Source organism: Podarcis erhardii (genome assembly GCF_964252035.2).
Source record: "Podarcis erhardii genome assembly, chromosome: W".
NCBI classification, from domain to species: Eukaryota; Metazoa; Chordata; class Lepidosauria; order Squamata; family Lacertidae; genus Podarcis; species Podarcis erhardii.
The window spans coordinates 12844522-12867105 of record NC_138506.1 but is presented as its reverse complement, the minus strand read 5'-3'; positions in this window follow the sequence as shown (position 1 = coordinate 12867105).

Genomic DNA, 22584 nt, shown 5'->3' with positions numbered 1-22584 from the left:
GAAAAGAAGTGCCATGGTCAGATCACTTCCTGGTGCAACTGGACTTCTCTGCGACCCTTACCCTCTGCAGGGAGGTGGGACTGATTCGGATGGTCCGCCCCCGCCACTTAATGGAGCCAAATGGTTTCCAGAGAGTGGTAGGGGATGTTTTATCCCATGTTGATGGCCTTTCAGCTGATTCCCTGGTGGTCCGCTGGAATGCGGAGTTAACCAGGGCTATTGACTGTCATCCCTTCATGGATCACTGCCTTGCCGTGTTGAAGGGGCTTGAATAACTCAGAGAAGCTATGAGCTATGCCATGCGGGGCCACCAAAGATGGACAGGCCATAATGGAGAGTTTTGACCAAACGTGATCCACCTGGAGCAGGAACTGGCAAGCCACTCCAGTATCCCTGCCAAGAAAACTCCATGGACAAAGACAACAGGCATATAAAAGTTATGATGCTGGAAGATGAGCCCCTCAGGTCGGAAGGCGTCCAACATGCTACTGAGGAAGAGCGGAGGACAAGTACAAGTAGATCCAGAGCTGATGAAGCGGCTGGGCCAAAGCCGAAAGGACGCTCAGTTGCAGATATGCCTGGAAGGGAAAGGAAAGTCCAATGCTGTAAAGAAAAATATTGCATAGGAACCTGTAAGAACCATGAACCTTGGTAAGTTGGATGTGGTCAAAAATGAGATGAGATGGCAAGAATAAATATTGACATCCTGGGCATCAGTGAACTAAAATGGAAGGGAATGGGCGAATTCAGTTCAGATGACCATCATATCTACTACTGTGGGCAAGAATCCCGTAAAAGAAATGGAGTGGCCCTCATAGTAAACAAAAGAGTGGCGAAAGCTGTACTGGGATGCAATCTCAAAAATGACAGAATGATCTCGATATGAATCCAAGGCAGACCTTTTAACATCACAGTAATCCAAGCTTATGCACCAACTACTGGTGCTGAAGAAACTGAAATTGACCAATTCTATGAAGATTTACAACACCTTCTAGAAATGACACCAATGAAGGATGTTCTTCTCATTATAGGGGATTGGAATGCTAAAGTAGGGAATCAAGAGATAAAAGGAACAACTGGCAAGTTTGGCCTTGGAGTTCAAAACGAAGCAGGGCAAAGGCTAATAGAGATCTGCCAAGAGAACAAGCTGGTCATCACAAACACTCTTTTCCAACAACACAAGAGACGACTCTACACATGGACATCACCAGATGGGCAGCATCGAAATCAGATTGATTATATTCTCTGCAGCCAAAGATGGAGAAGCTCTATACAGTCAGCAAAAACAAGACCTGGAGCTGACTGTGGCTCAGATCATCAACTTCTTACAGCATAATTCAAGCTTAAACTGAAGAAAGTGGGAAAAAACCACTGGGCCGGTAAGATACAATCTAAATCAAATCCCTTATGAATACACAGTGGAAGTGAGGAACAGGTTTAAGGATTTAGATTTGGTGGACAGAGTGCCTGAAGAACTATGGATGGAGGCTCGCAACATTATACAGGAGGCAGCAACGAAAACCATCCCAATGAAAAGGAAATGTAAGAAAGCAAAGTGGCTGTCCAACGAGGCCTTACAAATAGCGGGGGAGAGAAGGCAAGCAAAATGCGAGGGAGATAGTGAAAGATACAGGAAATTGAAGGCAGATTTCCAAAAAATAGCAAGGAGAGACAAGAAGGCTTTCTTAAACGAGCAATGCAAAGAAATAGAGGAAAACAATAGAATGGGAAGAACCAGAGACCTGTTTAAGAAAATTGGAGCTATGAAAGGAACATTTCGTGCAAAGATTTCCATAATAAAGGACAAAAGTGGTAAGGACCTAACAGAAGCAGAAGACATCAAGAAGAGGTGGCAAGAATACACAGAGGAATTATACCAGAAAGATATGGATGTCTCGTACACCTCAGGTAGTGTGGTTGCTGACCTTGAGCCAGACATCTTGGGGAGTGAAGTCAAATGGGCCTTAGAAAGCAGTGCTAATAACAAGGCCAGTGGAAGTGATGGTATTCCAGCTGAACTATTTAAAATTTTAAAAGATGATGATGTTAAGGTGCTACACTCAATATGGCAGCAAGTTTGGAAAACTCAGCAGTGGCCAGAGGACTGGAGAAGATCAGTCTACATCCCAATCCCAAAGAAGGGTAGTGCCAAAGAATACTCCCAACTACCACACAATTGCACTCATTTCACATGCTAGCAAGGTTATGCTTAAAATTCTACAAGGCAGGCTCAAGCAGTATGTGGACTGAGAACTCCCAGAAGTGCAAGCTGGATTTAGAAGAGGCAGAGGAACCAGAGACCAAATTGCAAACATGCGCTGGATTATGGAGAAAGCTAGAGAGTTCCAGAAAGACATCTACTTCTGCTTCATTGACTATGCAAAAGCCTTTGACTGTGTCGACCACAGCAAACTATGGCAAGTTCTTAAAGAAATGGGAGTGCCTGATCACCTCATCTGTCTCCTGAGAAATCTCTATGTGGGGCAAGAAGCTACAGTTAGAACTGGATATGGAACAACTGATTGGTTCAAAATTGGGAAAGGAGTACGACAAGGCTGTATATTGTCTCCCTGCTTATTTAACTTACCGGTATATGCAGAATTCATCATGCGAAAGGCTGGGCTGGATGAATCCCAAGCCGGAATTAAGATCACCGGAAGAAATATCAACAACCTCAGATATGCAGATGACACTGTTACCAAAAAGGAGCAATGCAGCAGCAAGCAGCAGCAGCTTCTTTAGCTGCAGGTGGCTGGAAAGCCAGAAAGGATGTTTGTGACTGTTACCATGGGAAGAAAGGGGCAGTCCATTCACCATACTGAGCACCGGATGTTAGCTCAGTGTGTCATCTGACCTGTACTGGAAGTACATGGGTGGAGTTATATTATTCTCTCTGCTGTTGTAAAGAGAGTGCAGACATGTTTTCTCTGTACTGCTGCAAAAGACAGAAATAAAACATGTAAATACATTTCTGTCTGTCTCTTTCCCCTCCCTGGGGATAGCAGGGAGGAGAGTGAAGGAGTGGTGTGTTCTTCTCACGTCTGGGAAGGATCGTCGATTACAGACCTCACCTGTTTTTCCTGCCGGGAGTCGCAGGGGGGAAGTCAATAAGGAATTCAGCCGGTGCCTGGAGAGTGGCACATTCCTCTGACTAGGCTTGGATTCCAACAATGGTAGCAGAGCTGCTGGTTTCTTCGCTCCATGGAAGACTGCAATGAGAGGTTGATCCTCTGCACCCACGGAAACAAGATAATGTCTGCGTGCAGCCAGAAGCTGACAGCCAAGCCACGGAGCCCCAAGGTATGAGAATTTCGGACTAAAGGTGTGAACGCAGATTGATTTATTCTCTGGTTCACGGGAGCAGCGTTTGGGAAAAACAGCTCCGAGAGAGAAGACTTGCATTCCAGAAATTCTTGTGGTTGATAAGGTTTCCTGTACAAGAAAGGAATGCACAGTTGCTAAGCAACGCCCGTCAGTGTAGTGGAAAACTACAAAAGGGGGCTGGACTGTCAGGCTGAGCCTGAGAGAGGCGAAAAACAACGTTTGTTTGGGCTAGAATCTCACGAGCTCTTGGGAGGGACTTTCCAAAGCAGCCAGCGTAAGAGCTGCCAGGTGCCGAGAGCGTAAACAACCAGCTATTGGATTTTAGCAGGCTTGAGAGTGAGAGCTAAGGCAAAGACTCAAAATGGATGCCAAGAAGGGGGGAGGCCTGCCTTATCCACTCCTCCTAACTAATGACAATTATTCATCTTGGTCTGTCAAGATGAAGGCCCTGCTGCAGAATCAGAGGCTTTTTGGGGTGATTGAGAACCCCATCCCTGCAGCACCAACGCGTGCTTGGGAGTCACAGAATGTGAAGGCCAGGACGGCTATAATTCTGTGTGTTTCAGACTCCCAACTTGTGCATATTCAGGATTTAGAGTACGCACGAGAGATTTGGGACAGACTTGCTGCACTGGAGGTCAAGGACAAGGGGAGGGAAGAACGGAGTTCTAACACCCCCACTGCTGTTGCTACTGGAGAGAATGCTGTAGCTTTGAACGTTGTCCGATGTTACAATTGTGGACAGACTGGGCATCTTCAGCGGAACTGCAAGAAGCCACGTCAGCAGAAAGGAGCCAAGGGGAGCTCTGCAAAGTCTGAGGCGTCAGACAAAAGTCATACCATGTCTAAGGTGAAGCCTGCAAAGGCTTTGATGTCGAAAGGAACTACGCCAGAGGTGGGAAACTCGTTTATAATTGACACTGGTTGTACTTTTCACATGACATCACACAGGGATTTGTTTTCGTCGTTTAAGAAGCAAAGCTTCGCTGTGCAACAGGCCAACGGTCAGGAGCTAAAAGCGACCAGAGTTGGGACTGTGTATCTTGAAAGTCTGAACTTGACTATAAACAATGTGTACTTGGTTCCAGAGTTGAAGTTCAATCTGCTGAGCGTCTCGCAGATTGCTAAGAAGGGACTGAAACTGTCCTATGATGCTGAGAGCTGCAAGATCTACAAAGATGGAGAGTTGTATCTTTCTGCCAAAGAGAAAGATGGACTGTATTTGTTGACTTTTGATGAAAGTGATTACATGAAATGTAATTCTTCTGATACTAACATGATCTCTCTTGCAGGTGTGACTAAGAAGAACGCCAAGCAGGTGACCACAAGGGTCGACAAGGCATTTCAGCGGGTGTATGCTGATGTGATTGGTCCTCTAGCACCATCTAGAGGCAATGCAAGATTTTACCTTGTGTGTGTGGATTCTTTCTCAAATTTTATCTGGGTTTATGTTTTGGAGAAACCAAAAGAAGCCTTAGAAAGGTTTAAAGAGTTTTGTGACAAGGTTAAAAACATGCATGATGCTAACATAGATTGTCTTTTCACAGATGAGAAGCCAATATTTCTTTTACAGGATTTTCAGGAGTTCCTGCAGAAGAAAGGGATTAGGCACCGAGTTGCTGCTTCAGCAGAAGCATGGGAGAAAAGTGTCTGTGTAAGGGTGAACAAAGAATTGCAAAAGGGAATGCAGGCGCAATTGCTTAGTTCACATCTGCCACATGAGTACTGGGCGGAGTCGCTATTGTCGTATACTTATACGTGGTTGAGAAAGGTTTCAAAAGAGTTGGGAAGTTCTCCTTTTGAGAAACTGTTCCACAGAAAACCTTCTGTTGCCCATTTCAAGGTTTTTGGGTCTCATGTGAGGACAGAAGCTCCAGGTGGGGTAAAGAATGCCAGAGGCATTTTTGTGGGATATGAAAAGGGTCTCTACAGAGTAATTTTGTCTGAATCTGGTCAGGTGATTCTCACAAAATTTCTAGAGAGTGCTCCTGAACAGGAGAGAGTAATTGTTCACACATTTCCCACAGGGGATGATGATGATGATGATGATGATGATGATTTTATTGATTACAGTGGTACTGATGATGACAGTAGTAGCTCAAAGAGCTCAGTTGACACAGTCATTGAGAGGAAATCTCACATAATGGCTAGACCCTCAGAGATGGAGGACGAACCACTGATTACACTTTGTACTGGTTCTCCAAAGAGTTCAGAGGCTGAACCAGAAAGCAGAGAAGATCAGCACCTCGTACGTAGGTCTGAGAGAGTTACGAAGGGTGTACCACCCAAGAGGTATTCAAAAGAGTTTGCCAACTTAGATATTGCATGTGTTGCTGTTGTAAACAACCGAGGACAGGTTGAAGCTGTGTCTAAGTCAGAGACAAAGGCACAACAGAGAGTTGCTAGCCAAGGTAATGCAGATGCACTCATTCCTTGGAAGTCACACAACCAGAGAGGTACATTGGTGAAACCAGTGGCGGGTAGTTCCAAGGGTGGAACTGAAACAACAGGGGAATGTTATATGTATAACAACTGTTTGTTTTCTTCTCTGGATCACGCTTTGCTCGCAGCACGCATTGATTCTTTTGGGGGAGGATGTTACCAAAAAGGAGCAATGCAGCAGCGAGCAGCAGCAGCTTCTTTAGCTGCAGGTGGCTGGAAAGCCAGAAAGGATGTTTGTGACTGTTACCATGGGAAGAAAGGGGCAGTCCATTCACCGTACTGAGCACCGGATGTTAGCTCAGTGTGTCATCTGACCTGTACTGGAAGTACATGGGTGGAGTTATATTATTCTCTCTGCTGTTGTAAAGAGAGTGCAGACATGTTTTCTCTGTACTGCTGCAAAAGACAGAAATAAAACCATGTAAATACATTTCTGTCTGTCTCTTTCCCCTCCCTGGGGATAGCAGGGAGGAGAGTGAAGGAGTGGTGTGTTCTTCTCACGTCTGGGAAGGATCGTCGATTACAGACCTCGCCTGTTTTTCCTGCCGGGAGTCGCAGGGGGGAAGTCAATAAGGAATTCAGCCGGTGCCTGGAGAGTGGCACATTCCTCTGACTAGGCTTGGATTCCAACAGACACAACCTTGATGGCAGAAAGTGAGGAGGAATTAAAGAACCTTTTATTGAGTGTCAGGGAACTGCCATCAGAGCCAAGGGTGAAGGGAAGGCTCCCCAATGACGCTGGAGAGGGAACCAGCAAGGAGAGAGGAGGAGCTTCCGATGGGGAAGGAGATAGGCGAGACACTAGGAAGAAAGGGGAGGCTGGGGGAGCTTCGGAGGGAGGGCTCCGAGACTGTTCCAGCGAGACCAGCGGGGAGAGCACAGAACCTCCGCTTCTGCGCAGGGAGGCTAGGCGGAGACTTGGTGTCAAAGAACTTTTATGTTGGAAAAAGTTCAGGAAACGCCCACTGACGGATCCTGCCAGTGATTGAGACAGCCACGGAGTAGAGGCTGTCCAGCCGGGGGGAAGTTTTAACCAAACAACTCAGCTTGGAGCAGTTTGCGGCTTACGCACAAGCAACCCCAACCCCCATTACATTGAGGGTGAAAGAGGAGAGCACAAAATATGGTCTGAAGCTCAACATCAAAAAAATGAAGATCATGGCCACTGGTCCCATCACCTCCTGGCAAATAGAAGGGGAAGAAATGGAGGCAGTGAGAGATTTTACTTTCTTGGGCTCCATGATCACTGCAGATGGTGACAGCAGCCACAAAATTAAAATACGCCTGCTTCTTGGGAGAAAAGTAATGACAATCCTAGACAGCATCTTTAAAAGCAAAGACATCACCTTGCCAACAAAGGTCCGTATAGTAAAAGCTATGGTTTTCCCAGTAGTGATGTATGGAAGCGAGAGCTGGACCATGAAGAAGGCTGATCGCCGAAGAATTGATGCTTTTGAATTATGGTGCTGGAGGAGACTCTTGAGAGTCCCATGGACTGCAAGAAGATCAAACCTATCCATTCTTAAGGAAATCAGCCCTGAGTGCTCACTGGAAGGACAGATCCTGAAGCTGAGGCTCCAATACTTTGGCCACCTCATGAGAAGAGAAGACTCCCTGGAAAAGACCCTGATGTTGGGAAAGATGGAGGGCACAAGGAGAAGGGGACGACAGAGGACGAGATGGTTGGATAGTGTTCTCGAAGCTACCAGCATGAGTTTGACCAAACTGCGGGAGGCAGTGGAAGACAGAAGTGCCTGGCGTGCTCTGGTCCATGGGGTCACGAAGAGTCGGACACGACTAAACAACTAAACGACTAAACAACAACAACAACAAATTGACTGTCTGGCTCTGAAGTGCCCTCTCCTATTGCATGGAGCCCGGACAGCCCCCTGGTTTTCCCTGGAGCTGAGGGCGATGAAACAATAGTTGAGATGGCTAGAGCGCCGGTGGCGGAAAACTCATTCTGAATCAGACCAGACATGGGCTAGAGCTCAACGTCGAGTCTACCAAGTGACAGTGGTGATGGTGAAGAAGACCTTCTTCACCGCCTCTATTGCATCTGCAGAAAACAGCAGCAGGAGACTCTTTCAGGTGGCTCGCAATCTATCAGAACCACCTTCGTCACTGGGGCCTGGTAGGGACCCCAAGATCTCCTGCAATGCTTTTGCAAAGTTATTTTGCAGATAAAGTGCTAGAGTGCTGTCTAGTCATGTTGTATGGGATCAATTCCAATCTGTTACCTCCGAGGATGTGGACAGGTTGCTTGGACAAGTGAAACTGACCACCTGTCTCCTTGATCCTTGCCCATCCTGGCTAATAAAAGTGAGCCGGGAAGGGCTGGGCGATGGGCTCTGTGGGGTGGTGAATGCTTCCCTCTGCGAGGGAGCCTTCCCAGACCCACTGAAAGAGGCAGTCATTAAACCACTTCTTAAAAAAACATCTTTAGACCCGGCCAATATAGCCAAATATCACCCCATCTCAAATCTACCATTCTTTGGGAGGTGATTGAGCGGGTGGTTGCTGAACAATTCACGGCACACCTGGTGGATGCGGACCATTTGGATCCCTTCCAATCAGGATTCAGGCCTCACCATGGGACTGAAACTGCCTTGGTCGTGCTGGTTGATGATCTCCGGCGGGCTAGGGACAAAGGTGAGAGCTGTTTCCTAGTTCTGCTGGATCTCTCAGCGGCTTTTGAAACCATCGACCATAACATCCTTCTGGACCGTCTAGAGGGGCTGGGAGCTGGGGGCACTGTTATACGGTGATTCCGCTCCTTTCTCCTGGGCCGTGTCCAGAAAGTGGTGTTAGGGGATGAGTGTTCAGACCCCTGGGCTCTCACTTGTGGGGTGCCTCAGGGTTCCGTCCTCTCCCCCATGCTTTTTAATATCTATATGACGCCCCTGAGAGAGATCATCAGGAGATTTGGGCTGGGTGTTCATCAGTATGCAGATGACACCCAGCTCTACCTCTCTTTTAAATCAGAACCAGTGAAGGCAGTGAAGGTCCTGTGTGAGTGCCTGGAGGCGGTTGGAGGATGGATGGTGGCTAACAGATTGAGGTTGAATCCTGACAAGGCTGAAGTACTGTTTTGGGGGGACAGGGGGCAGGCGGGTGTGGGGGACTCCCTGGTCCTGAATGGGGTAACTATGTCCCTGAAGGACCAGGTGCGCAGCCTGGGAGTCATTTTGGACTCACAGCTGTGCATGGAGGCGCAGGTTAATTCTGTGTCCAGGGCGGCTGTCTACCAGCTCCACCTGGTTTGCAGGCTGAGACCCTACCTGCCCGCAGGCTGTCTCGACAGAGTGGTGCAAGCTCTAGTTATCTCCCGCTTGGACTACTGCAATGCACTCTACATGGGGCTACCTTTGAAGGTGACCTGGAAACTGCAATTAATCCAGAATGCGGCAGCTAGACTGGTGACTGGGAGTGGCCGCCAGGACCACATAACACTGGTCCTGAGAGATCTGCATTGGCTCCCAGTACGTTTCTGAGCACAATTCAAAGTGTTGGTGCTGACCTTTAAAGCTCTAAACGACCGCAGTCCTGTCGGCAGCAGCAGCTTCAACCAAGCACAACAATAAGCCTCAACAGTCCTGTATACCCAAAGGAGCGTCTCCACCCCCATCGTTCTACCCGGACACCGAGATCCAGCGCCCAGGGCCTTCTGCCGGTTCCCTCATTGTGAGAAAGCCACTTCCGACTTAGAAATGAGGTGGGGTTGCGGGCTTCACCCTCCCAGCATGCACTCAGGGGCTGGCTCTCAGCCTCCGCGCAATTGAAGGAATCCCCGACCGCGTCATCGGCTGGCCTAGGGGGCGTGACCTGCTCCATTTAATACAGGCGTGTCCGGGGATCTCCCTCTTTTATTCCAAATTGCTGCAACTAGTGCGCGATCAGAGACAGCGTCCAGGAGAGCCGAGGTCCACACGGGGGCATTCTGCCTAGGGCCCTCACCCCCTTCTTTCGAATTAGGGGGTGATTTATGGGCACAGCAGGCAAGGGCAGTGTTCCCCATTTCCTTGGGGCAACAAGGGAGGCTGCCTACTCCCATAACAGCCTCTTAATTACCCCGTGTGGGTCAGAGAGATGGTATTGTCGGCCATCTTCCAATGCGCCCCCTAGTGGCCCCCCAGGGTGCTCCCATTTTCAGCGGCCTCTGCTTCCATAGCCCCCATAGCCTCCACCTTTTTGCTCTGCCTATATTTTGAATTGTGCCTGGCGTCCCTGGCGTGCTCTGGTCCATGGGGTCACGAAGAGTCGGACACGACTAAACAACAAATATTTTGAATTTCTAGAAAAGGGTTGCAGAGTTTGGTGGTTAAAGAGTTAACCTTCTGGTGCTTCGTGTCTGAGGGAGGGACTTCTACGGGAAGTCAGGATGTCACGTCACAGTCCTTTTGTTCTGAGAATCTGGTTTCGTTTTTCAGTCAGAGTGTGTTTGAACAAGGAGAAAGATGTCTGAAAGCTCGGACGGTGTAATTTACTGCTTGTAAATAATAAAGCTTCTAGATTAGAAGAATCTGTCTCTAGAATATTTCACTCCCTCTTCTCCCACATGACAGCAATGCCGCTACATCTCTGCTATTTCTGCCTCAGGTGAAGTTTTTCCCAGAAGATTGCACTGAGAGAAAAGCAGTGTTTTGTGCACAGGGAAGCGCACTGTACAGGCAGAAGTCCAAAAAGGATCTGTGAAAAAGTAGCTCAGCATGCTGTTTTTCCTGTTTTAGCTCTGCGAGTTAACCATCATTGTTCATAGTTCTTCATTGTTATTCTACTGGCAACATTGTGTTCTTAATTGCTCGGTGATTCAGTTCAAAAAGATCGCCATGTGGCCCCCTTGTGCGGGTGGCAAAACAAGCAGGCCGGCCTAACAGCCCAGCTGAGGCCCGCGCCACCCATTTTTGCCAGCAACACCAGTGGCTGGCCGCGATGCCACCCCCCCAGCTGCAAAAACAAGCAGGCAGTGTCTGCTGCCTAGCTGGGGCCTGTGCATCCCGCTCAGGTCGGCAGCAGCAGCTTCAACCAAGCACAACAATAAGCCTCAACAGACAAATTAAATCTTAAATCTCAACAGAGCCTCCTGGGTCAGCAGGCAACTCCTGTGGGGGCAATGCCGCCCCCCCCCCCACTGAGAAAGGGAACTAGGCCGCATTTTGAGGCCTAGTCAGGCCTGTGCTGCCCTTCTGGGCTGGCAGGCAGCGGCGGGGGACAATGCCGCCCCCCCCGCCACTGAGAAAAGGGACTAGGCTGCGTTTTGAGGCCTAGTCAGGCCTGTGCTGCCCTTCTGGGCTGGCAGGCAGCGGTGGGGGGCAATGCCGCCCCCCCACTGAGAAAAGGGGGCTAGGTCGTGTTTTGAGGCCTAGTCAGGCCTGTGCCGCCCTCCCAGTGGCCCCCCCCCGCCGTAAAAGCAAGCAGGCCCAGCCGCGGCCTTGCTGGAGCCCCACGCTGCCTGCCTGGGTAGGAAGGGGCACCGGGCAGGCGGCGGTGGGGAGCGATGCCCCCCCCGCCACCCAAATGCAAGCAAAAGTAAAGAAGGTCGGTTACCTACCTCAGTCCGGCCGCCTGGATACACTCCTGATCCTGATCTTGATCCCAGAAGGAAGAGCAGCAAAAGAGGCTTGAGCCCAGGAGTCAGCCTCTTTTCCTTTGGCCTTAGGCCCACCCCCGGCTGGCTGTCCATTGTCCTCCCTGGCCGGGGGCGGGTCAAAGGCCAGCTCAGGCAGGTGGGTGGCACCCACCCAGGTGAGCCTCGCTTGGTGCCGCAAACCCCGCCCACCTGTGAGGAAGGGAGGGCGGATATTACCTTGCCAGATGCCTGATTACTCCTCTCCTAGCTGCATTGTGTCTTAATCACTCAAACATTTCCTTGCCCAGCAGCTTGCTGGCTACATTGTTTTGTCAAGTGCCTTGCAGTTCTGCACCAGTTACTTAATTGTTACAAGTCTTCTTTTGGTTGCCAACTAAGTTAGCAATAATAATTCCTTTCTGTTCACTGAATTTCAATTGAGGAAAAGCACCTTTATTTCTGCCATCACTTGCCATAAGTCTAATTGCCTGCCTGGTTAAATACCTGCAAGGGCTCTATTTAGGTGCAAACAGTGCAACTTAGTGGCTGGGGAAGTGTTTATAGTTGGTCCATAATTTGATTTTTCCTTTTGGTAGTAAAGATTTACTCTTTTAGGCGAAGTTATTTAACTCATTGACATAATTTAAATTTGGTTGTCATAAAGATATTACTGGTCAGTATAGTGGTATCTATAGAGCCTTAATTCAAGGCTCTGGGTTGGCAATACTGAACTAGGTCTCACGCCTGAGGCAATTGCGCGTTTTAAGCAGTACCCAGCTAGCATGACCAGCACACACTGATAGGAGTTTGGTTCAAGGGCTAATTTTATTTTATATATTTTCTGTTTTTTATAACAGTTTGGTTCAAGGGTTTTTCTGAGTGGTGCAATGGCTTCCAAGGGAAACCAACAAGCGCCTTCTTCCAATTCAAGTGGGTCAGACAACCAAGATGGGTCAGGGAGGCCAGCTATGCCCTGCAACCCACAGGCCTTATCACAGTTTTTCTCTGCCTTTGAAACTTTTTATCAGCACTTTAGGCCCATGGTCACTGGGTCCTCTTCACAAATAGTTGGTTCTCAAGATTGCATACCTGACACCGCTCCCAGCAATGAGGAGCGCCCTGGCACTTCAACCTCCTTTTTCAGTGCTGTGCGGTCAGGCAGCAACCCATCTACGTGCCCTCACATGTGTTCACAGTCTTCGCATCCCCTCACGTCCAAGCCCAGTTCCTCAGCTGGCAGGGCTCCTTCTGGCAAGTCTAACCATTCTGCTTCTCAGCATGTCGCAGATGTTCCCAGTATTTTACAGGATCCACCACCTCAGCCTACACCCGCAGAAGGTGGCTCAGGAACATCTTCGGATGAGGAGGTGCAGGGACATCAGGAAATGCCTGTAGCTGCTGAACAGCACCCAGTCACCAGTGAGGGGCAAGGAGGAAAGAGGAAAACTAAGAAGAAACATTCGGCTAAGAAGAGCAAGACAAGTAAGCCGTCTGATACTGAGGATGAATCAGGTACTTCTTCGTCAGATTCTGATAGCGACACCCCTTTAGAAGGATACTGGGGTTTTGGGGAAGACATTTTGGGACTCCCTTTATGGGTACACGAGAGAAGGGCAAACTCTCACCGTAAAAACTTTAATGGGTCTCTGGAGTGGAAGGGGGATGCATTGGTGGAAGATGTAAAAACGTCCACTAACATTTCCACTGATTTCATCCTGGGTAATCACCTTTCCCAAAGGAAAAGAGCTAAGATATTGAATGGGGATTACGGAGATATTTTCACCCTGCTGCCTCCAGCCAAGGTCTTGAGTAAGGGGGAAAAGAAGTGATCCTATGGGAAACGCAGTTATAGGACACCTCAGGTGGAACACACTTTTGAGAATTGTCTGGATGGGTTCCAGGTTTATATGGGAGTGGTTTGCACTGCTTATCCCAGACGCTCTATGCATTTAATAGCCTATATGTCCCATGTGAGGAGGGCCTTTGATCTGGCTGGGGAGTCAGTCGCCTTAACATATGATGAGAATTTCCATAGAAATGCTTCCTTGCTGCCCACCACCCGCTGGGACCTGAGGGACCAGAATTACTGGGTGGAACACGTGGGTCCCTATGTGGAAAATAAGCTTCATGACCCCTCTAAGTTTGGAAAATTTGAGGCAAAACGTAAGCTTTTGTTGGGTGTAGTGAAGGGTTAACCTTCTATGTCTCGAGCTGGCAGACGCTCGCAGCGGGAGCGTAACTGGACGGAGAAGCAATAAATCATCAGAACAGGTTATGGATCAACTCCAAGAGTGTGAGAAAGGACTTGAAAGGCTTAAAAAAGACTGAATGTCAGCTTGATCGACTGCCAAAGAGAGCAGAGGGCAGATCGGAGGAGGCTGACGGAGAGGGAGCATCGAAGCCAAGACTTTCCGGAACACCCGGTTGGCAAGAATGAGTGAGTACTTTAGCCACAGAAGGGAAAGGGAAAGCATGGCAAAGTCCCAGGGACATGGTTTTGAGTTTAATATGCCGTGTCAGAGACTTAGTAGCCAAAATTGGCTGGAATGGTCTTTTGCAATGGAATACTTGCTTGTGGGAGAGCAGCTATGGCACTTAGTGCAACCCCCACAGCCTGTTGCTGTGCAAGCACAGGGGAAGAAGGCTGCAGTTCAAAGTGAATTGGAGCAACGTGTGCTCAGAATTCTGGCTGAAAGTGTGGAAGCTTATCTTGTGCCAGTCCTACAGAGTGCCAGACAGCCAAGGGTCGCTTGGGAATCCCTCCGGAAAGCTTGTGAAGCTGGGATGGGAAGCAAGGGCCGAGAGGTGGCTGCACCAGAGGGGGAGAGCCAAGATGGCGCCGGCCAGATTCTTGAGAGCCCATCCAAAGCTGGGAGGAGCTTTGAGCCCCCAAGGGGGGTTGAAGGGACTGTTGCTGCTGCTGGAGCCGCTGCTGGTGTTTTTGCTGTGCCTGAGAGCAGTTTGGATGCTGCAACGTGTCTGTGTGAGGAGCCAGGAGAGAGGCTAAGAGTCGGGAGCCCCGTACCCATCAGAGGGGGTGCAGGCAAAGGTCCTGGAAGCCCTGTGAGCAGTGGGGGGGGGGGGCAGTGAGCAGTGAAAGGTCAGAGAAGCCTCTTTCTCCAAAAGCTGCCAAGTGTTGTTTACGCCGTGAGCCGGAGCCTAGCCATGGGAAGCTGAATGCAGCTAGAGGCTTCAAGGTCAGCCATCTGCAGCAACCACAAATAAGAGCTTCGGAGCTGCGTGAGAATGCCGGGAGAAGTCCAGTCTCCAAGGCAACTGAGAGAGTTGCATCTACGGAAGCTGTGAAGGCCGTGGGCAAGTCTCCCTGCCGGGGGGAGTCTGTTGCAGTGACAACCGCACAGGACATCTGCAGAGGCCCCAATGAGGGGGGCGGCAAGGGGAGTGTTGCTATGGCAATTCTTCTGGAATGTCAACAACAAGCAGAGACTTTGACTGTCGTCATTGACAGTGGAGCGACGAACACTTTAGTGCCATCTGCTGGTCTTTTGAGGAACTGCAGGACAGTAAAAACTGACAAAAATGTCACTCTTGCTGATGGAAGTAAAAGAAGGCTGACACAGTCAGGATATTTTTACTGTTCCTTTCTTAAACATGAGGTCAAAGCTTATGCGGTGCCAGGCTTAGCCAATTGTTTGTTAAGTGTACATGATTTACTTGCTGATGGTTTTTGTGTGTCTTTCGCAGGTACCCAATGTGAGTTTTCCAAGAATGGGAAGCACTTGTACACAGTGCAGTCCAAAGGCAATTTATTTCTTATAGAGTTGCCTATTCCTACTGAGGATGACACCAAAGATGCAAAGGGGCAATGTGTGAATGTGGCGCCCCACGATGGTTGTCCACATATCTGGCACAGGAGATTCGCCCATCTGAATTGGGAATTTGTCCAGAAGGCCCCTGAACTGACACAGGGGTGCAAATTCAAGGCTTGTGACAGATTCTTGGATTGTAATGCTTGTAAACAAGCCAAGATTGTCACATGCTCTTATCCAAAGTCAGAGAGACAGACCACTCAACCCTTTGAGTTAATTCATGCAGATTTCTGTGGCCCCATGTCAGCTGAGTCATTGGGGGGATCAAAGTTCTCTCTGCTTTTGATTGATGATTTCTTGAAAAATGCGTGGACATTTGCTTTACGCTCTAAAGGGGAGGCAGCTAAGCTGATCAGGGATTGGATCACCGCAGTTGAGGTAACCTTCTCCACCAAAGTGTGTGGTTTTCAGAGTGACAGGGGTTCGGAGTCCACTGGTTCTGATTTGCAGGATTTCTTTAGGGACAAGGGGATTAGCCACCGATTGACCGCTCCTTACTCTCTGCAGCAAAATGGAATCACGGAGAGGCGGAACAGGACGATACAGGAAGCGGTATCATCTGTACTGTGGGATGCAGGGCTACCCCAGAAGTACTGGTCGGAAGCCTGGCGGTATGTGGTGCATACGCAGAATAGAGTGTACAATTCAAGTGTAGGGAACACGCCCTATTTCTTGCTGCATGGAAAGAAACCCAAGGTGCACTACCTTCATGTGTTTGGTTGTGAAGCCTGGGTTCTAATTCCGAAGGCTCTATGCAAGAAAGGTGAGCCAAGATCCAAAAGAATGATCTTTGTAGGGTATGAGCCTGGCTCCAAGGCCTGGCGGTTTGCGTACTCAAGTGGAAACCAGTCAAGGTTGGTGATCAGCAATAGTGCTGAATTCTGTGAACATGCTGGATGGGCACGTTTGCACGCTAATCCGGACGTGCTTTCACAGTCGTTCTGTGACTCAGACATTGAGGAGGAAGAGGAACTTGTTGCTGGGGACCGAGGTCCGGAGCAACAGGGTCCACCACAGGGACAGAGTCCAAGGCAGGGTCAGCGCAGGATCCCTCAGAGGGGGGAACCTAGAACCCCTCTTCAGGCAGTTGTCAAGTCTGAGCCAAAGAGTGAGCCTTCCTCACCTGCTGGACCAGCTGTAAGGCCCAAGAGGCGCAGCAGGTCAGAGGGGGAAGACACTGAAGTTGAGGATGATTTAGCTGGACCCAGTGAGACAGAAGGGACACCAGGGTTCACCCTGAGGAGATCAGTGAGGACAAGGAGGCCTCCTGATCAGTATGAAGCTACAGGTGTCTGGGTAGGTGCAGCCAGATGTGAACCTGAATCCTTCGAGGATATTCAGAGTTTACCTCAGGAAGAAGCAAGTAAGTGGCACAAGGCAATGGACAAAGAGATGAGGTCCATGGAAAATCTAGGTGTGTTCTCGCTCACAGAGTTGCCACCGGGCAAACAGGCTGTGAGTTGCAGGTGGGTTTACCGACTTAAACCCACTGATGCTGGAGAACCACAGTATAAAGCTAGATTAGTGGCTCGTGGATTCACTCAGAGAAAGGGAATACACTTCACTGAGGTGTATTCACCAACCTCACGAGCGGAGACTCTGAGAACGCTTTTAGCTGTTGCTGCACAGAGAGGCTGGAAGGTAAACCACTTTGATGTGGATGTTGCCTACCTGAACTCAGATCTCCAGGAGGAGCTGTACATGCTTCCTCCTCCGGGGTTTGAGATCTTGAGGCAGGGCATTGTATGGAGATTGCACAAATCCATTTATGAATTACGTCAAGCTGCCAGAAACTGGAATATGTGCCTGAATGAAGCTTTAGAAGAGCTAGGTTTCAGAAGAAGTGTTGCTGATAGTTGCCTTTATTTGAGAGGATCAGGTGCAACACAAGAGTACTTGCAGATTTATGTAGATGACGTATTATTCTTTTCAGAGACAGGTAAACAGGCAGACAGGTTTGCCAGGGAGCTAGGTAAACGGTTCAAGCTCAAGCAGCTTGGAGCTGTCAAGACTTATTTAGGTGTGGATGTTGTCAGAGCACAAGATGGAAGTTTCTTGCTCAGTCAGAAAGGTAAAGTTGAGCAACTGCTTCAGAAATTCAGGATGAGCAATTGTGCGGGAGTGAGAAGTCCTATGGAGACTAGTTTTGTGAAGGACAGTCAGCAAGTAGAACACACTGTGTTCAAAAATGCTGAGGTGTTTCAGTCAGCCCTAGGGAGTTTGCTGTACTTGTCCCAGTGGAGCAGAACAGATATAGTGTTTGCTGTCAATCTGCTCAGCAGGGAAGCTTCAAATCCTAGTGTGCAAGCCTGGAATGGCATCAAGAGAGTTCTGAGGTATTTGCAGGAAACCAAAGACTTTTGTCTTAGGTTGCCAGCGCAAGGTGAAGTCAAACTGACTTGTTTTGTGGACTCGGACTGGGCTAATCTTCAGGATCGCAAGTCCGTGTCTGGTCTAGTGGTGAAGTTTGGGAACTCAGTAGTTGGGTAGAGGTCCAAGAAGCAGAGTCTTATAGCGTTCTCATCCACTGAAGCTGAGCTCAGTGCTCTTTCAGAGGTGTGCAGAGAGGTAGAGTTCTACGCTTGTTTGGTCCAGGAACTCTGCGGAGAAAATTGTCTGCCGATACTTGTCTTCGAAGACAATCAGCCATGCCTTTGTTTGGCCAAGACGGGTCAATTCAAGGCCAGGACCAAACACCTAGACATTCACTTTCAGAATGTGTGTCAGAGTGTTCAGGAGGGGTTAGTTGCGTTGAAGTACTGTCCCTCCGCCAAGAACCTCGCTGATGGGTTCACAAAGCCACTCTCCTTCCAAAGACATGGGGAGTTTTGCGAAGGTCTGGGTTTGGGGTGACCAAAGGTCAATATTCCCCCTCAGGCGCGAGACAAGAGGGGGTGTTGGGTGTAGTGAAGGGTTAACCTTCTATGTCTCGAGCTTGAGGGGAAGGGCTTACAAAGGAAGTAAGCCAGAATGTTACGTCAACAGCTTGTTATGCTGTGAAAGAGTGCTTTCGTTTTTTGAGTTGGAGTGCGGCTTCCAGCCGAGAAAGATGTCTGAATTCTCTGGTGGAGTATTTGACTGTTTGGCATGTAAATAAAAAGCTTCTAGATTAGAATAAACGTCTGGACTGATTTACTGTCCTTCTCACATTTCGCTGTGCATTCTGCTTCGTTTGCTTTCTCCTGTGATTACACTGAAAACAGAAGCTGGCAGATGCTCGCAGCGGGAGCGTAACTGGACGGAGAAGCAATAAATCATCAGAACAGCTTTGCCTGTAACATAAGTTGGGCCTGTCTGAGGCCAAACTGTAAGTATGGACACGAATGTGAGAAGTGCCTGGGTAACCACCCGGCCTCATCATGTTTTAAAGGTAAACAGCCCTTTTGGGGTGGTAGGGGGCACATCCACCAGGGATCACGAGGTGCTCCCGGACCCTCCCAAGGTGTGGCCAGAAACCGCTATTAATATGACCCTTGGTCTGGCCTTCTCTCCTGTCAAGCTCCAACCTCTTAAAACCCTTCTCGACATATACCCAAATAAACAGGCAGCAAGGTACCTTTGGGAAGGGTTTTCCTTTGGCTTTAGAATCCCAGTTTCATTCCCACCTAACTCAGGGGACCCCATGAAACAAAAATCTGTTAAGGAAATGCCAGATATTGCAAAAAAGAAAATACAAAAAGAAATCCTGGCTGGGAGGGTAGCTGGCCCCTTCAGGGAACCTCCTATAGCTGGTTTACACATTTCACTGTTAGGTATTGTCCCAAAGAAGGCCACTGGTGAGTATCACATGATACACAACCTATCCTACCCTAGAGGTGGCTCAGTCAATGATGTGATACCTCAGGAGCTTTGTTCTGTGAAATATGCCTCCTTTGGCCAAGCTGTAAAACTTATTTGCAGGTTTGGCATGTAATGCCTTAAGAGAGAATATTATGAAAATGATTTATAGGTGGTACATGACCCCAGTCAAGCTTGCAAAAATCTATCATTTGCCCGATAACAAATGTTGGAAATGTAAGGAGACTGAAGGTACTTTCTTTCACCTTTGGTGGACGTGCCCAAGGATTAAGGCTTTCTGGGAAATGATTTATAATGAAATGAAAAAGGTATTTAAGTATACCTTCCTGAAAAAAACCAGAGGCCTTTCTCCTAGGCATGGTTGGCCTATTGGTGCCAAAGAAGGACAGAACTTTCTTTATGTATGCGACAACTGCAGCAAGAATTCTCATCGCAAAATACTGGAAGACACAAGATCTACCCACTCTGGAAGAATGGCAGATGAAGATGATCGATTATATGGGATTGGCAGAAATGACCGGCAGAATCCGAGACCAGGGAAAAGAGTCGGCGGAAGAGGACTGGAGGAAATTTAAAGATTACTTACAGAAATATTGTAAAATTAATGAATATTAGAATGATGTTGGACAGAAATTAAGTGGTTACCAGCTGTAATGTAAAGGTTGAGTAACAAGCTAAAATAAGATATATTAAGCTATAATAAGGATTTGCTGAATTAAGAATTAGAATTGGAATACAAAAGGGGGAGGTGAGAGGAGGTTCGGGATACAAGGTAATGGAAATAAGTAATGGGAATTATATTTGTTTTGTTTTGTTTTAACTGTGTATTTTTGTATTTTTGCAAATTTTTGTGCGTTTCTTGTTTTCTGTTGTTTTTCTTTTTGTATTAAATTGGAAACTCTAATAAATATCTTTTTTAAAAAAAACTTATTTGCAGGTTTGGCAAGGGAGCACTTCTTGCAAAGTGCAACATTGATTCGGTCTTCCACCTCCTACCAGTTCACCCAGAGGACTTTCAATGGCTGGGTTTTAGGTTTGAGGGGGCATATTTCATAGACAAAGCCATGCCCATGGGGTGCTCAGTAGCATGTGCAGCCTTTGAGTCTTTCAGTACATTTTTGGACTGGGCTCTTCACTTTAGAACTGGTTCTGAAGGGATGGCTCATTATCTTGATGACTTTATTCTTGTTGGTTTCTGTGTGTTGCCACTGTGCAGTGCTTGGAGTCACAAGACTCTGTTTACATTCCAGAGATTTCATACTGTTGGAAATCTCACGGGAGACAGATGTGATGTTACTGGTTTCCTGTTCCTTTGTTCAGTTGCTCTCTGCTCTCACAGAGAGAGGATGTATTACTTTTCTGTCTGCGTAGCTAGAAAATAAAACCTGGGGATGTAGCTCATAAATCTCGTCACTTCTGCTGCTTTGAAACTCTGTGGAATGGGAATGTGCTTGGAGCCTTATCAGAGGCTCAGGTTGTTAGTTATCATCGGAGGGAGATTACGGAGGAGCTCGGAGGAGCTCGGTTGAACGCAGGTGTAATATTTGTAAGGGGATACTTGTGCGTAAGTTGCCTCCAAGTTCAGTCAGATTGCTTGGTTCACCATGCCTTGGCTGACAGCCCACACTCCGTGGCCGGTCAGTCACTTGCAGAATCCGTCAGTGGGCGTTTCTTGAACCTCTTCCAGCATAAGAGCTGTTTGGCGCCAAGTCTCCTCCTACTTTCCCTGCGCGGAACTCGTCTGCGCAAGTAAGGGGAAGGCAGAGGCGTGTCAGTGCTCTCTCCACTAGTCTCTGGTGAAGGGTCTTGGAGCCCTGTCTCCAAATCCTCCATCTCCTTCTCTTCTCTACTGGTGTTACGCTGAATTCCTTCCCCCCTGCTGGTCCCCTCTCCCGCATCGTTTTGGAGCCTTGCCTCCGCCTCTCTCTCCGGTGTCAGTTCCCTGACATCCTCCTCCCTCCCAGGACCCCCTCCACCCCCGGCCCGATCCGGTGACGCAACCTTGTCTCCCTCTTCAGCCGATGATGCAGGAAACCCCCGGAAGGAGCTGCTGTCATCCTCCGAGGACTCAAACCCCGCTTCCCACCCGCTCCGGTTTCTCCGCGAGGGACGGGATTCCCAGTCCGATTCCTCCTCCCCTGATGCTTCTCCTTCTTCCTCTTCAGAAGTAGGAAAACCCACAAAATCCTCCTCTTCCTCATCAGTGGTTCCAAATTGTTCCTCCCAGAATCTCTCTATTGGTTTGGGCTTCCTCGGATACCTGCTGTGGAACTCTTCCACCAGATATCCATCATCTACCTCCCCCGCAGGAACCCACGTGTTTTCTGACTCGGGTTCTCCTTCCCAAGCTACCAGGTACTCCACCTGCCGCCCCCGCCATCGCGAATCTAGGATCTCCATCACCTGGTTGCGGTGTTCCCTCTCCTCCACTTGTGGGTGTGTGAGGCCTTCTCCTCCTTCCCCCCAGAACCTCCGCTCCCCCCTGTACGGTGAGAGCAGCGACCTATGAAACACCGGGTGGATTTTCATGCTGTCTGGCAACTTGAGCCTGAATGCCACGGGGTTCACTTGGTGTGTTACCTCAAAGGGCCCCAGCCGTTTTGGCCACAGTTTCTTGCACCCTCCCTTAAAGGGTAGTCCTTGGGTGGATAACCACACCCGGTCCCCCACCCTTATAGTCTCCCCTTCCCGGCGACGCTTGTCTGCTTGCCTCTTGTACACTTCCTTGGCCCTTTCCAGGTTCATTTTAAGCTGCTGGTGCAGAGCCTCCATTTCTTCCACAAACTGTTCTGCCGCGGGTACGCTCCCCCCTTCCTCCCCCCTCCCGGGAAAGGCCCTGGGGTGACACCCATAATTAGCCATGAATGGGCTCATCCCCGTGGACACATGCTCAGCATTGTTATACGCAAACTCAGCCAGTGCTAGCTTCTCTACCCAATCGTTCTGTCTCTCGTTCACGTAGCAGCGTAGATATTGCTGTAAAATACTGTTCGCTCTCTCTGCCCGTTGGTCTCCGGGTGTCTCGCCGTCGAGAATCCCACCTCCACCTGCAATAAGTTCATGAGCCTCCTCCAGAACCTCGAGGTAAACTGTTTCCCTCGGTCTGAGATAACCCTTGGAGCCCCATGCAACCTGAAGATGTGATCCACAAACAACCTGGCCGTTTCCTCTGCCATTACTGCATGCGAGCAAGCTATAAAATGGCACATTTTGGTTAGCAGATCTACTACTACCATGACTGCTGTTTTCCCTCTGGACTTGGGCAAATCTGTCATAAAATCTATAGACACCACCTCCCAGGGTCTTCCCGGTGTGGGCAAGGGTTCCAGCAACCCTGCCGGGGCAGCCCTCTCCCCCTTAGCCCGTTGGCAGCGGTCACACCCCCGTACATACTCTTGTACATCTTCCCTCACCCTTGGCCACCAGAACTGCCTAGTAACCAGTAACATAGTTTTGTGTTGCCCAAAGTGCCCCGCTGTTGGGTTGTCGTGAAGCTGTTTGAGCACCCTTTCCCGCAAAGCCTCCCCGGGCACATACATTGCTCCCTTGTAGTACAGCAGCCCTTCCCTTTCCTCAAAGCCTCCCTGGTCTCCCCTCGCTTCCCTGAGTTCCCTGATTCTG